At 64.8% G+C, this 12470-nt stretch overlaps 2 long non-coding RNA genes across 3 annotated transcripts; one reads left to right on the forward strand and one right to left on the reverse strand.

Moving 5' to 3' along the window:
• The first annotated feature begins 549 nt into the window (after nucleotides 1-549).
• LOC122227013 lies at nucleotides 550-7665 on the forward strand. Of its 2 annotated transcripts, none has more exons than XR_006205850.1 (4): nucleotides 550-1403; nucleotides 1836-2443; nucleotides 4024-4276; nucleotides 7565-7665. It is a non-coding gene; the product is annotated as an uncharacterized LOC122227013 (long non-coding RNA). The 2 variants fall into 2 exon arrangements; XR_006205851.1 differs by lacking the exon at nucleotides 7565-7665 and adding an exon at nucleotides 4786-5329.
• Nucleotides 6244-8117, reverse strand: LOC122227012. The gene is made up of 2 exons (XR_006205849.1): nucleotides 7070-8117; nucleotides 6244-6528 (listed from the first exon to the last, which is right to left on the reverse strand). It is a non-coding gene; the product is annotated as an uncharacterized LOC122227012 (long non-coding RNA).
• Between the last annotated feature and the right edge of the window lie 4353 nt (nucleotides 8118-12470).

Genomic DNA, 12470 nt, shown 5'->3' on the forward strand with positions numbered 1-12470 from the left:
CCATGAGGGGCATTGACCCCAAGGACAGCTGCCCAAGAGGAGCACGTGTGGGCTGGCAGGGCCCCCCCAGAGTCCAGCCACACCTGTCCCAGGTGTTTGCTGTGCCGTGGCCAGAAGGTGAGTCAGACAGAGGAGCCTGGGGCTTCAGGAAGACCCCAGCCTGTGCAGAGAAGCAAGCGCCCGGTGCCAGCCAGAGGTGCAGGGACCTGCAGAGGCGTCTCTGAGCTCGGGTCCCCTCAGAACCCAGAGCTGGCCAAGTGCTAGGAGAGTCCCCCCGCCCCGAGTCCAAGGCTCTGGAGGCTCCGAGGCCCTCCCCTTGCCCCAGCACAGCCCCAGCCGGCTGGCAATCCCCTGGCACGGAGGTGGGAGCCCCCATCAGCCTGGTTTCCAGGCCAAAGTCAGCCTCGGTCGGGTGCGGAGACCCTGAGGCCATCTGTGGCTGGCTGCCATGCAGGAAGTAGCCAGGAGCCACAGCACAATGGCCCTTTGTCCTGCTGCCTCACCCAGGCAGGCCTTGCCCGCAGCCAGGGCTGGGGGGCTGGAGGCTGGGCCCCCTCAGGCCAGCTCTGCCACCAGCCAGACTGTGTCCCCAAGCATGAGGTGGCCTTTATCACCCTCCCAGGTCAGGCCTCCCTGTCCCTAGAAAACCTGTCTCTCCTGTCCCACCCTGTTCCTGCTGCCATGGCAACGTCCGCACCCAGCAGGTGGGCCGGGCCAGAACCTTTGTCTGGCAGCCACCAGTGTCTCCGTCTCCATCTCCGGTGATCCTGGCACAGACTGCAGCTGCCGCCCTTCAGGCCAGGACGACCCGGGCCCGTTGTGCCGCGTAGGGCGGCCCCAGGCTGATCGTTCAGGGCTCAGGCACCAGCGGGCAGGGCCACTGTGGCTCTCCCCTTGGAGGAGGCCAGAGGCTCCAGGTCCTGCCCCACTGCCCCCCGCCGCGTCCACATACGTCCTTGAGGGGTGGGGGCATGCTGTCCCAGAGAGACCTGTGGGGGGCAAGGGTCCCAGGCCTACCCTTCCAGCGCCCCTGCCCCGGGCAGGAGCTGGGATCTTGCTGCCGCCAAGAACTGGTGGCCGCGCACGGCTGCTTGGTCAGGAGTGACTGCCCCGGGCTCGGGGTCTTGAAGCCGGCCATCGGCAGAGTTCAGAGGGGCCTGAGAGTCCACAGGGCCCAGCCTCGTCATCAGGGGCTGCCTGTGACAACCACAGGAGCACAGGAACGTCCCAACTGACCATTTGTCTGAAGCCGAGAGGTGTGACGCATGGGAGCCCGGCCTGTGCGCTGAGCCCTCCCGGGCCCCTTTGCCAGCACAAGGGAGCTGATGGTGCAGGTTCCACAGCGTGACTTTGGGTCATTTTTACTCTCCTTGGGACTCAAGCAGAGCAGGACAAGGAGAACGGTGAGTGTCACCGTCGGGTCAGAGAGCAGGTGCTTAGCCAGACCAGAACCTTCCTCTTCAAAGTGACAGCCAGCGGGGACGGTCAATGTAGGTTTCGTTGGCCGGGAGCCGGCTGGCCGTGCGGCATCGCAGCCCACAGCCCACTGCCCACCTGCCCACTCTGGACCCACCCGCACTCGGCTTAGGGAGCTGGCCTCCACTCGGGAAAAGGCCGGCTCTTCCCTGGCCTTTCCGCTGCCGGGCTAGGAGCATCCCTCAGCGACACGGCTTCGGCCAGCGCGGGCAGCCTCTCAGCGGGACAGCGAGCTTGCTGCGCCCTTGTCCAGAGCGGGACAGGAGCGTGTGCAGAGGGCTCTTGCCCCGGGCCAGTCACGGCGCCGGCGGGCTGCTCGGGCAGCTCCCAGGACAGGCTCTTTATTCAACCTCCTGCAGAAAACTGTGTGGTCCTTCGTGAGTCAGAGTTCACTGTGATCCAGGTGTCTCTGAGCGTGTGTGAGCGCTGGAATCAACGGCAAAGTCCGGTGTCCTCCTCGCCCGGCTGGCAACAGGATCAGGGTCGTCAGACCAGGCCAGGTGTCGCTGCAGTGGCCACAAAGGCGAAAGACGGCCGCCCCCTGGGCCCGCGACTTGGCGGGGGTTCACTTCTGCCTCACTCCGGGTGCCCTCTTCCCCGCGACGCTCTTCAGGGGACTGTCCCCCCTCCCCGGCTCCAGGGGGGCTCCTTCCCCGCCGTCCCAGACACCAAACCTGAGTGGGGCCTCATCCAGCCGCCCTCGTCCTCCTGGGAGCTTCTGAAGTCTGGCCACGCCATGCCCGCGAGCCCTGACCCCAACATCTCTGGGCAGAGCCAGGTGGCTCCTACGCACAGAGGCATCAAGCTGTCCTGCAGCCAGCGGACGGGTAGCGTGTGGAGGACAGGGCGTGAGCCCGAGAAGGGGGTCAGCAGCGAGCAGCCCCTCCTCCCCTCCGACAGCAAACGCCTCTGGGTTTGTTAGGCGGCGACGCCTCGGTCTCCCCCAAGACACGGACGCCACTGGCAGGTGCATCCTGACCCCAGCCCCACACAAGCACAGACACCCTGAGCGGGCACTGGGGGCGTGGGGGTCCTCACAGTCCTGAACCGAAGGAGGGGTGTGCCTGGTGGGTCACCCTAGTCAGCACCGCCCTAGGGGCTGGAGGTTAGAGGGTCAGAGGCCACTGATGCCTCCAGATGCTGCGCCGGGGGCCAGGGGGACCAGACCAGCTCCCGGCTGTCCCGTCGGGAGGTGTGAGGGAGGAGCCTGCAGGTTCGGACACCCCCATCACCAGCACAGCTCTTTTGGGGCAGAAGGCCAGGCTGAGCTTGGCTGGGGAGTGGACTAGGGTGGACAGTGGACTCGGAGCCCCACCCCAAGGGATTTCGGGTTGCTCCACTGGGACCCTCTGCGCGGGGGGGACAGGAGGCCAACAGGGTGGCATGGCAGGGACAGCACCCTCTGGAGCCCTCTGTGGCAGCCACTCTCCTGGCCACGTCCACCCCTGGAGGACAGCCTCTGGGTCTAAAGACCAGAGCCTGGACAGAAAGACAAGGCCCCACAAAGCCCAGTCCCCGGGCTGAAGCACACCCGGGAGCCGACAGCCCGGGGACAGGCCCTTTGTGATCGGGGCTTGCAGGGGAGTTGCCAGAGTTCGCTCTGGAAAACAGCTGGGTCCTTTGGGATCCCCACTGGTGGGGCTAATCACGTGTGGGGCTGCGTGTCCTTGCGGGACCTTCCGCGGGGGGTGCCCTCCACCCGCCTCCCCAGACGGGGCCGGGGCCCTGCTCCTCCCCACCCTGCGGCCGTGGCCCCAGACCCTTGCAAACCCCGATGTGCAGTCCTGCATCCCTTAGCCTCGGGGGTCCCAAAATTGGGGCTTACAGGGGTTTCCACGACCTCAGCCCCCAGACCAGCCCCCCACCCTCCAGAAGGGCTCCTCTTCTCGACACCAGCATGTGAGTCTATGTGACCCACGCCCACCCCGTGCCGTGGCCTCCTGCCCTAGGGTTATTGCTGGGGGCACCCAAGGGAGGGATCGTGAGAGATTCAGGCAGAGGAGACCCCGCCGTTGCTGCCCCGGCTTGGGGCCGGGGGCCCAGAGCTGAGAGGGGCAGGTCCAGGCTCGGCCCTCTGTTAATGGGAGATGCGGCCGTTGCCAGGGCCACCCCTGGGGCAGAGCAGAGGGTGTGGCGTGTGACCTCACTCGCCTCCCCGGACTCGACTCGTCGGCAAGGCGGTGCCCAGGGGCCAGGACAGTAGCTGCTGCCCTGGGCCTCCCAGCTGCCTGCACACTTCACTGCAGCCCCTGCAGAAGCTCTCCTCCCTGGTTTTTGTTCAAGCTGGGCCCCGGCGGGCGGGCAGGCGGGTGAGCTGGGTGAGGGGGGGGGGGGGGCAGGAATGTGTGCGGGGGCCTGCTGCCCGCCCAGCTGCCGCGTCACGTCGCTGCCTCCCTCCTGGCCTATGGGAGCCCGGGGGACACACCTGTTGGCGGCCAGGAGCAGAGATTGGTCGGCAGGGAGCAGGCACCTGCATGGGGCGGGGTGAGGCCCTACATGTAAGGCGAGCCCGGGGCCACCGTCTCTTCCCTGCCCTGCCCTTCACAGCTGCAGAAGGACCCGGCCACAGCCTCCATTGTTCCCCGTCGCTCTCAAAACTTTCCCGAAAGACCAGGCCATCTGTCCACCTGCACACGTGTGAACTTAAGTCTTTCCTTTGTGAGGAGCCTCAGCTGAGGGAGGCAGGAAGCTGGTTTTTTCCAGGAGGCGGGCAGTGTTCACTGGCCTCCTAAGCTGCTCCAAGGTTGGATCCCGGTTGGGGTCAGGCTGGGCACCCGGGCCGCTCACCACAGGCTCAGAGGTATTTGGGGTGACTATGCCAAAGCTTCTCTGATGTCTGTCCTGAGGCCTGGGGAGGCGGGGGGGCCCTGGGCGCAGGGACAGTGCCGGACATGCCGGTCTAGCCGCCAGGCTGGGGTCGGGAGCGGCCTCCCACCCTCCTCCTCCAGGCGCAGAACCTGTCGGGGCAGGTAACGCAGGAGGTGGAGGCGGAGGAGTCTGAGGAGGCCGCCCGCCCGTGGGGAGAGGCCCTCGAGTGGCTGACCCGGAGAGGACACTCTGAGCGACGGTGGCTGATGGGCTCAGGCCCGGGGAAGGGTAGTCCTTCCTCTCCGGGGAGGTGGGCCCCTCGGGCCGAGCACGCTGGGTGTTGGATTCAGAGCCGTCTTGGGCTGGCCAGGGCCACTCAGGGTCCGGCAGGCATGAGCAGCGGGCAGTGGGTGTCTTCTAGCCCACGGGGGCGGGGGGGGGGGGGCGCACGCAGCTCAGGGTCACCAACAGTAAGCGTTCCCGCCTTCCGCCTGGCGACAGGACCTTCTGGAAAGCTTGCAAACCGGCCACTGATGTGACAGTTCTTGAGGTACCTTATTCCTCCAGAGCTGGGCGTGGGGAAGGAACACTTGGGGGCCTGGGCTCAAGGGCACCCACAGCCCCGGTCATGGGCTTCTGGATTTGCTCTTGAAGGGAAGGGCTTGGCTTTACCAGAGGCCACACTGGTGATGGCCGGAGCTCGGGGCCAGGGCCAGCCTGGCCTGGATTCAGACTCTTTCTCACCCGCCTGTGTCTGAGGCGCCAACAAAGCCGGAAGCACCTTGGAGAAGGTGTAGGCCGGCCCCCTGCCTGACACCATTACTCAGGGCAGGAAAGCGTTTCCAAAGGTTCTTCCCTAAATGCAAAGTAGCAACGATCACGGCACGCCAACACTCCGTTCTGGCAAAGTACGGCCCTCGCTACCTCGGCCGCGCACACCCAGCTCTGGACTTGCCGCGTGGCTCCCCGAGAGCAGCTTTTATAGTCCAGATCGCTGGCTTTTTTAGACGGTCTTCAAGTTTAGGAGGTGATAACATTGATGTGACATAAAGCTAACTTTCTCTGAGGCATCGTATAGGTTCCATTGTTCTGGATGAACAAAACTCGTAGGGCAGAGGCAAACGACGTTCTAATTAATCCAGTGGGGGCATGTTAGGCCTTCTTAGGCCGAGCATCTGGAAAAATAGGGCGGTTTTGTTTTGCTTTTTTCTAGTAACCCAGATGAGATGCTTACGAGTCAGAGCAGCTGGCAGCATGCCGAATTAGCCAGAATAAGTGCAGGTTTATGAAAGTGCAAAGCAAATGTAAAACAGGGACACGGTCTACCGTGAATTTTCCGACATTTTGGTAATTTGCAAATACCTCGTCCGCAAGACGGGTCGGTAAGAATGTCTTTGGTGAATCTGAGAGGAGGTAAACCGCCCAGAAGTCACCCCCGCTCCCGGGGCATCCGGTTTGTTCTCGGGTTCGGGCCAGCGTGGGCGCGGGGACATGGCGGGGAACGGCGGCCGGGAGGCCACTGGAGAGACGCCCTGCGTGTGGACAGGCCCGCTCGGCCGCCCCCACCCCGCCCCCACCCCGCGGCCTCTGGGCCCCGCTGGCCAGCGCGGTACACGGGGTTGGGTTTCAGCGCTTTGTTCTCCGTGCGGCCCTCAACGTTGATTAAGGCCCGTCAGGCAGGTTAACCGGCAAGTTAGTTTTTCACGCTGGGATCGCGTTCCCCGCCCACCCCACCCGTGCCTGTACAGGTGGGACCCGCCAAGGGCTGGGCAGGTGGGGCACTCGCTCTGCAAAGAGGAGCCTGGAGGGTGCTGCCCTGGGCCTCCCGATTCATTCCTTGATTTTCCCAAGCTGAGCCTGCTCAGAGTGGTGATGATTAACCAGACCCCACATCTGGGAACACAACGCTGGCTTCACTCCCTGCCAACAAGGGGCCGAGAAAGCACCATTTAGTCGCTCTGAAACAGGGAAGGTTTATTTCCACTTTTCGTATCTGCCCGTAGGACCTGCCCGGGGCGCAGGATGGGCGCAGGGTGGGCGCAGGGGGGTCGGGGATCTCGACCTCACGCTGAGCTTCACTCAGAGGCCAAGGCCAGGTGCTGGTCTCTCCTTGTGGATTTACAGGTTCTGAGTTCAGGAAGAGTGTGGGATTGTGTCCTGGAACTTAGGAGGGGGCACTCTGCTGCCCACCGGCCTGCCCCGGCTCCGTCCATGTATCTCTGTGTCCGTGCACTTCTTCACCTCCTAGGTGACAGTGTCAGGGCTGATGAGTAGTGGGCAGCAGACAGCTGGGGTGGCCTGTTCCCCTGGCTTGCCGCCAGGCCAGCTCTGGGCCCGTGGGGTCTCCAGGGCCTCGGGTGCTCCTCGGCCAAGGACACTAGGGACACCGGGCTCTGGCTCCAGAGGCCACACAGTGGGAGGCCGGTCTGTGCACAGCGGGCTGGCTACAAGGGAGGGACACCGGGCCCCCAGCCCCCACCGCCTTCCCCTGTAGCCTGGCAGCTGAGAGCAGAGCTGAAATTTAACTCAGCCCTGAAAGCACAGTTGAGACAGTTTCGCCTAGCTCAGAAAGAGGTAGAATTGCGTCCCTAAAGCACACTGATTTTACAGGGTCTGTAGGACAGACCTGGAAAGGTGAGGTGTGGATCCGGAGTGGGGCAGGTGGTGACGGGGGCACAGGGCAAGAGGCTGACCATGGGCTCCACCCTCTGAGCCTGGACACAGCCACCCGGAGGGTCCGGGCTCCTGTGAAGCCGCCTTCCCATGCAGAGGACAGGCTTCTCACCTGTCCCCCCAGTGCTGGGCCTGTGTCACCGTCAGGCCCTCTGAGAAATGCTGGCTGTTCCTGAGGACAACTCTGGAGAACGAGGTGAACCTTGGCTAGGCAGGTGGACAGGCTTTGTTGTGGTCAGGCAGGTGGCCTGGGGAGAATCAGCATGGGCCCCACACCCCGTCTCTACAGCCTCTGTGGGTGGAAGGTGCCGGAAAACTTGAGGAGCTGCTCTGGCCCGCTCGCCAGGTCCAGGTGTCAGCCGTCACAGAGAAGGGACAAGAGGTTGGATGGGACCCCTCAGACTCCCCAGGGCAGGGGGCCAGGGTTCTCTCAGTTCCACGCAGGGCCCCAGGTGCGGACACAGAGCCGTCCTCTTCCTTGACCCCACTCTGAACTCTGAAGACTGGCCTGGCCCGCACGGGCACGGGGTGGTGGTGGGGGTGCTCATCCTGCGTTCTGTACTTGGGCACAGGCTGGGCGGGGCTACCCCCTTGCTCCCTCCTCCAGGCCCAGCGCTGTCTCAGCCTCGGACCTCACGGCCAGCAGCAGCCAGAAGCCCAGGGCCACGGAGCAGTGGGGCGGGCAGACAGACCCACCTGTGACCTGGCCGGTGAGCGAGGTGGAGGGCCTGGGCCTTGGGGAATTCCCGCCCTGCTTGCTGGGGTGGGGCTGAGGAGGGGCCCCCCGTGCTGTCCTGCCTCAAGAGCCATGGCCCACTCCATCCTTGTCCCAACACCCTTCCGCGCCCTTGACAAGGGCACCAGGGGGCCGGGCTGGAGACAGCCATTGGGGCGGCGTCTGGGAGACAGAGGCTCATTGTCCAGCCTCAGCAGCCCTTCGGGTTTGAGACGCACTCACCTTCACCTGGACCCTGAGGGGGCAGGGCCCGATGTCCAGACCTTTCCCTGGGACCACTCTGTCCTTGCCTCCGGCAGGCAGGACACCCTGTCCCTCCTTGGGGCCACGTCCAGAGTCGATGGCCCCGCCGAGCTGGGCAGGGCTGGCCGGGCAGGAGGTCACCCTGTGGTCCTGGCCTTTAGGGGTTTCCAGGTGCTGCGGCCCAGCGCCGCCCCCCCCCCCCCCCCACCCAGGCTCCCCTGTGTCTGCCCAGCACTATGGCCTCGGGATGTCCGGGGACTCTCCTGAGCCCCCACCCCTCCGGGTCCCCTTCCCCCCTCCATGCCCTACGAGGACGAACATGGTTCTGCCTCAGGCTGCTGACCACACCCCCCCGTGGGGCGGCCCCCAGACCCAGTTGGGGGCGGCCATCGCCATCTTACTGGGCAGCATTGGATGGTGTCAGGTCTCTAATACTGCCTGGTAATGATGACGGCGGGGCCCTGCACGCAGCGACGGGGCCGCCCTCCCCCAGCCCCAGGCCCCTCCCTTTCCCCACGCAGGCCCCACGCAGGCCCCACGCAGGCCCCAGCTCCCCGACAGACACCCTGAGTCGGCCCACCCACCCAGAGTGCCTCTGTCCCCTCCTGCCAGGTGGGGCTGTGGGGCAGAAAGGTGACCCCTCCCCTGGACCCAGGCATGTCTGAGTGCCCCTTCTTGGCCCCCCAGAGTGAAAGGTGTCCTGCAGCTGCACTGAGCCCCCCCACCCCCGCCCAGGGATCCTGGATTAGGACGCTCAGGTATCAGGCCCTACCCACAACACCCCAGCAGGTGCTGCCACCACACCCGGCAGGTGTGGGCTGAGCGGGCCACAACAAAGGGCTCTGGAGGGCAAAGGCCCAGCCTGGGCCTCGGGGTGGCCCCGAGACAGCCCCAGGGCAGGCGGGCCACCTTGCAGACTGGCAACATCTCCAGCCTTGGTCCTGGGTCTCGAGCCCCAGGTCTCCTCGCTCCGGAGAAAGCAGGGAGGAGCCCTCGGGCCTCCCTGCCCGGGGATCCTCACCCCTTCCCACCTGGACCCTGCCTGCCCACGGGTGGGCACCAGGTGTCTGTCCCTGTCCTCGGGCCGAGGCGCACCTGGGCCTCTGTGGGCATCTTACCGGACAGTGCTGGATTTCTTGGCTTGACTCTAACACTGTCTGGTAACGATGTTCAAAGGTGACCCACCGCCTGCCTGCCAGGAAGCGGCCCGAGGACACACCGTCCAAAGACGGGCCAAGAGCCCAGAGCTGGCTTAGGGCTGGGCAGACAGCCTGTCTCCGCTGTGCAGCCCGGCGCATCAGGGCAGCCCCCACCTGCAGGTTGGTACCCCTCTGCCGTACCACTGAGCCCAGGCTGGGGACCCCTGGCTCCCTCCCGAGCTGAGTTCTCAGGGTGCTCTGACCCCCGGGGAGAGACCACGAGGATTGGGACATTAGGACCGGAAAAGGGCCACCTGTCATGTCCTGGACACCAACCTCGTCCCGGGGCCCTGGCCCGCACACCCAGCCCCGCCTGCTCTGCCCCTGTATGTTTGCTGCGGCTGAACTCAGGCCTGTCAGCAGAAGTGGAGACTGGGCCCAGTCAGCAGCCGCCTGAGGAAATGCATTTTCTGGCTGGCACAGAGTTGGCAACAGGCAGCCCCCACCTTCCCTTCGCAGCCCCTCCTGTCCACCCTACAGGGTCACCCACCGTGGCTGTCTAGGGCACCATGGCCAGTCCTGTGGGAGCTGGCCCCACCCTTAGAGGCCCCAGTCAAGTGAGGCCAGCCATGGGCGGTGGCCTCTCTCACACCAGGACTCTTACTCTACAAAGGGGAGCTCACTCTCTTGGTCAACCAGGGATGCAGGAAGGACAACGGTGTGTCCAGGTGCCCCGGCCCAAACCCACGGTCGGGGGGCAGTAGACATTCTGTGCTGTTTCCCAACGAGAACAGAGTCTCCCACTCCCCCAACCAGCCCCCACGGTGTCACAGTCGAGAATGGGAACATTGTCTGCCATTGGCGAGGCCGGGATGGCCCTTTGTCTTATCTTTTTGATCTGAAGCCAGGATGCCAGCCTCCGGACCTGCCCAGCTGACTCGCACAGGGGCGGCCCCTCTAGGCCCCGGGAACCCCACCCTGTACTGGGTCCCCAGCCGGCCTCTAGGGAGGGAGGAGGGGTCTGACCCTGGCCTCACCGTTATTCATTAACCAGCCAAGAGCCGTTCAGGGAACTGGGGAGGGTGCCACAGTAAGCATACTCACGTTCAAGTGCAGGGAAACCAGATCATTCGCTCCGTAGCTACACCCACAGGCACACGCACCTGGGGGGCTGCGTGCTGGGGCTGCCTTGGGTCACGGGACTTCTGGGGGTCACTCTGCAGACTCAGGATGGTCGGGGTGTCACTGCTTCCTCAGGGCAGGGCACTGCCATCCTGGAAGTGTTTGCCGCTGACTGGAGGCCTCCTGCACCACAGCCTGCCGATGGGCGTCTTACCAGACACGGTTAGATCTGGGTTCCATTGTCTAATACTGTCTGGTAATGCCGTTCATCCATGGCCTGACCACCGCTGGAGGAGGGGCCCCTGGAGGGACACTGGGTGGAGGGCGAGGCCCGTGGTCCTTTACGGGCCCATTAGTGGCCCTGAGCCAGGCAGTGCACACCTGCCCAGGCCCAGGGCCTTCGTGTCCCCCACAGGGCATGGGCCATGCAGGACTTCCCCAGCCTCCAGACCCCAGACCCAGACCGGGGGAGCCCTCTGACCCCTCAGGGGGTCGAAATGGATACACAGCCATAATGGATTATCGTTGTAATAAAGGGTGAGAGGTGTGGAGGTGGCTGGTTTCTGTGCATCTCGGGTCCACGGGTGGATGGGGCCGTCAAGGTCTGCGAGCAGGTGAGGCAGAAGTCATGCTGTTGGCACTGCCGTGGGGCCAGAAGAACCCCCAGGGGCTGCAGCCAGCTAGCCCCCTGGAGCCCCACCTAGAGCCCTCACCACCCCCCCACCTGTGCCAGGCAGGGGGGTCCTGAGGAGGACGAGACTGAAACAGCCCCAGACCCCCAAACCTCCAACGCAGAGCAGGGAAGGGCACCTGTGGCCAGTAGTGCACCCAGACACCTCCCTGGGCCACACTGTCCCCCACCCCAGGCAGCACGAGGGGCGGGGCGGGGCGGGGGGGTACAAGCTACCTTTGCTTCCCTTTGTGGGCCTACGCTCAGGACCCCACCGGGTCCCCACAGGCCCATCTCGGAGGCTTGGGCAGTCAAGGAGTGGCTTCCAGGTGCCAGACCATCAACATGGGGTTGAATCGGGGCAGGCAGCCCTTAATCTTCAGCTGCTCTCAGGCCCCCACCCTGCTCCCCGCTGCTCCCCTCTGAGAAGCTCGTGGAGATGTCCTCTGTCTAGAGCTATCCCCAAAACCAAACTTCTGGATGCTGATCCCACCCTCAGTCTCACGGCTGCACCCCCCAAAGCCCCTTCTTCCCCCCTGAGAATTCCGAGTAGGTCCTGGGGTCTGCACATTGCTCAAGTGCTCTGCAGGCTGAGTCAGGAAGAGGGGACCTCTGGGGGCTCTGGGGGAGGCCCCCTCCCTGCTCCCTCCTCCTCTCCACCCCCCACTTCCCTCCTTCCATCACCAAGTCTCTCCTGAGCACCTGTGGCCAACTTGCACAGTTCTAGACGCCGGGAGAGGAGGACCGTCCCTGAGAGGGGGTAGCAGGTGCGAGGAGGCTGGGGAGCAGGACACGTCAACTACGAGGGCTGTCAGTGTTGAAGAAGCCAGAGCAATCGAGAAGGTGGTGGTTGGGGGTGGGGGTGGGTAAAGCCGGCCCAGGAAGGCCTCTGGGATCAGATGACCAAGTGGGGACCATGCAGACACCCGCGGGAACCAAGCAGAGGTACCGGAGGCTGCATGGAGTCCGACAGGAGAACTTTGGCCCAGCGTCCAGGCAGCACAGCCTGGCCCCAGACAAGGCACCAACTGCCCACCCACCGCTTGGGCTCTTCCCCACTTTCCCTGGCCCCAGAGGTAGGGCTGGGCCACTGCCTCCTGCCCCCAGCACACCCCCCAGCTCAGAGGCCCCCAGCTGCCCACCTGCCCCCTCGGGGATGGCAAGTTAATGATCCTCCTGCCCTGCTCCGGGCTGCAGAGGCACAGTGACGCGCCCAGCCCCAGGCCATTACCACCGTGGGAAAGGCTGGGGCGGCACCCACACCATCCAGTTTGTCGGGTTATGAGGCAAGGTTTTGCAGTTTGAGCTCTTGTGTCAGTGCAGGCAAGGGGCCACCTTCCCAGAGCCCACAGGGACCCAGGGTGGTGGGCTGGCCCTCCAAGGGGTCTGGGCCCCTGGAAGTAAACGGGGGAGGGGCGCACTGGTTCCTGAGGGAAGACAAGTACGGGGGCTCTGTGCTCAGGCCAAGGGAAAAACCAGGGCCCCACTCCCCCACACCCTCTGCTGCCCCGGCAGGCCCAGGCTGGCGGCCACTAGCCCTAATCACTCAGGTCAAGGGTTTGGCTGCAGGAGCTGTCCACCCTCCAGGCTGACCCACGGCCAC

This window comes from Panthera leo, chromosome C1 (genome assembly GCF_018350215.1).
Source record: "Panthera leo isolate Ple1 chromosome C1, P.leo_Ple1_pat1.1, whole genome shotgun sequence".
Taxonomy (NCBI): domain Eukaryota; kingdom Metazoa; phylum Chordata; class Mammalia; order Carnivora; family Felidae; genus Panthera; species Panthera leo.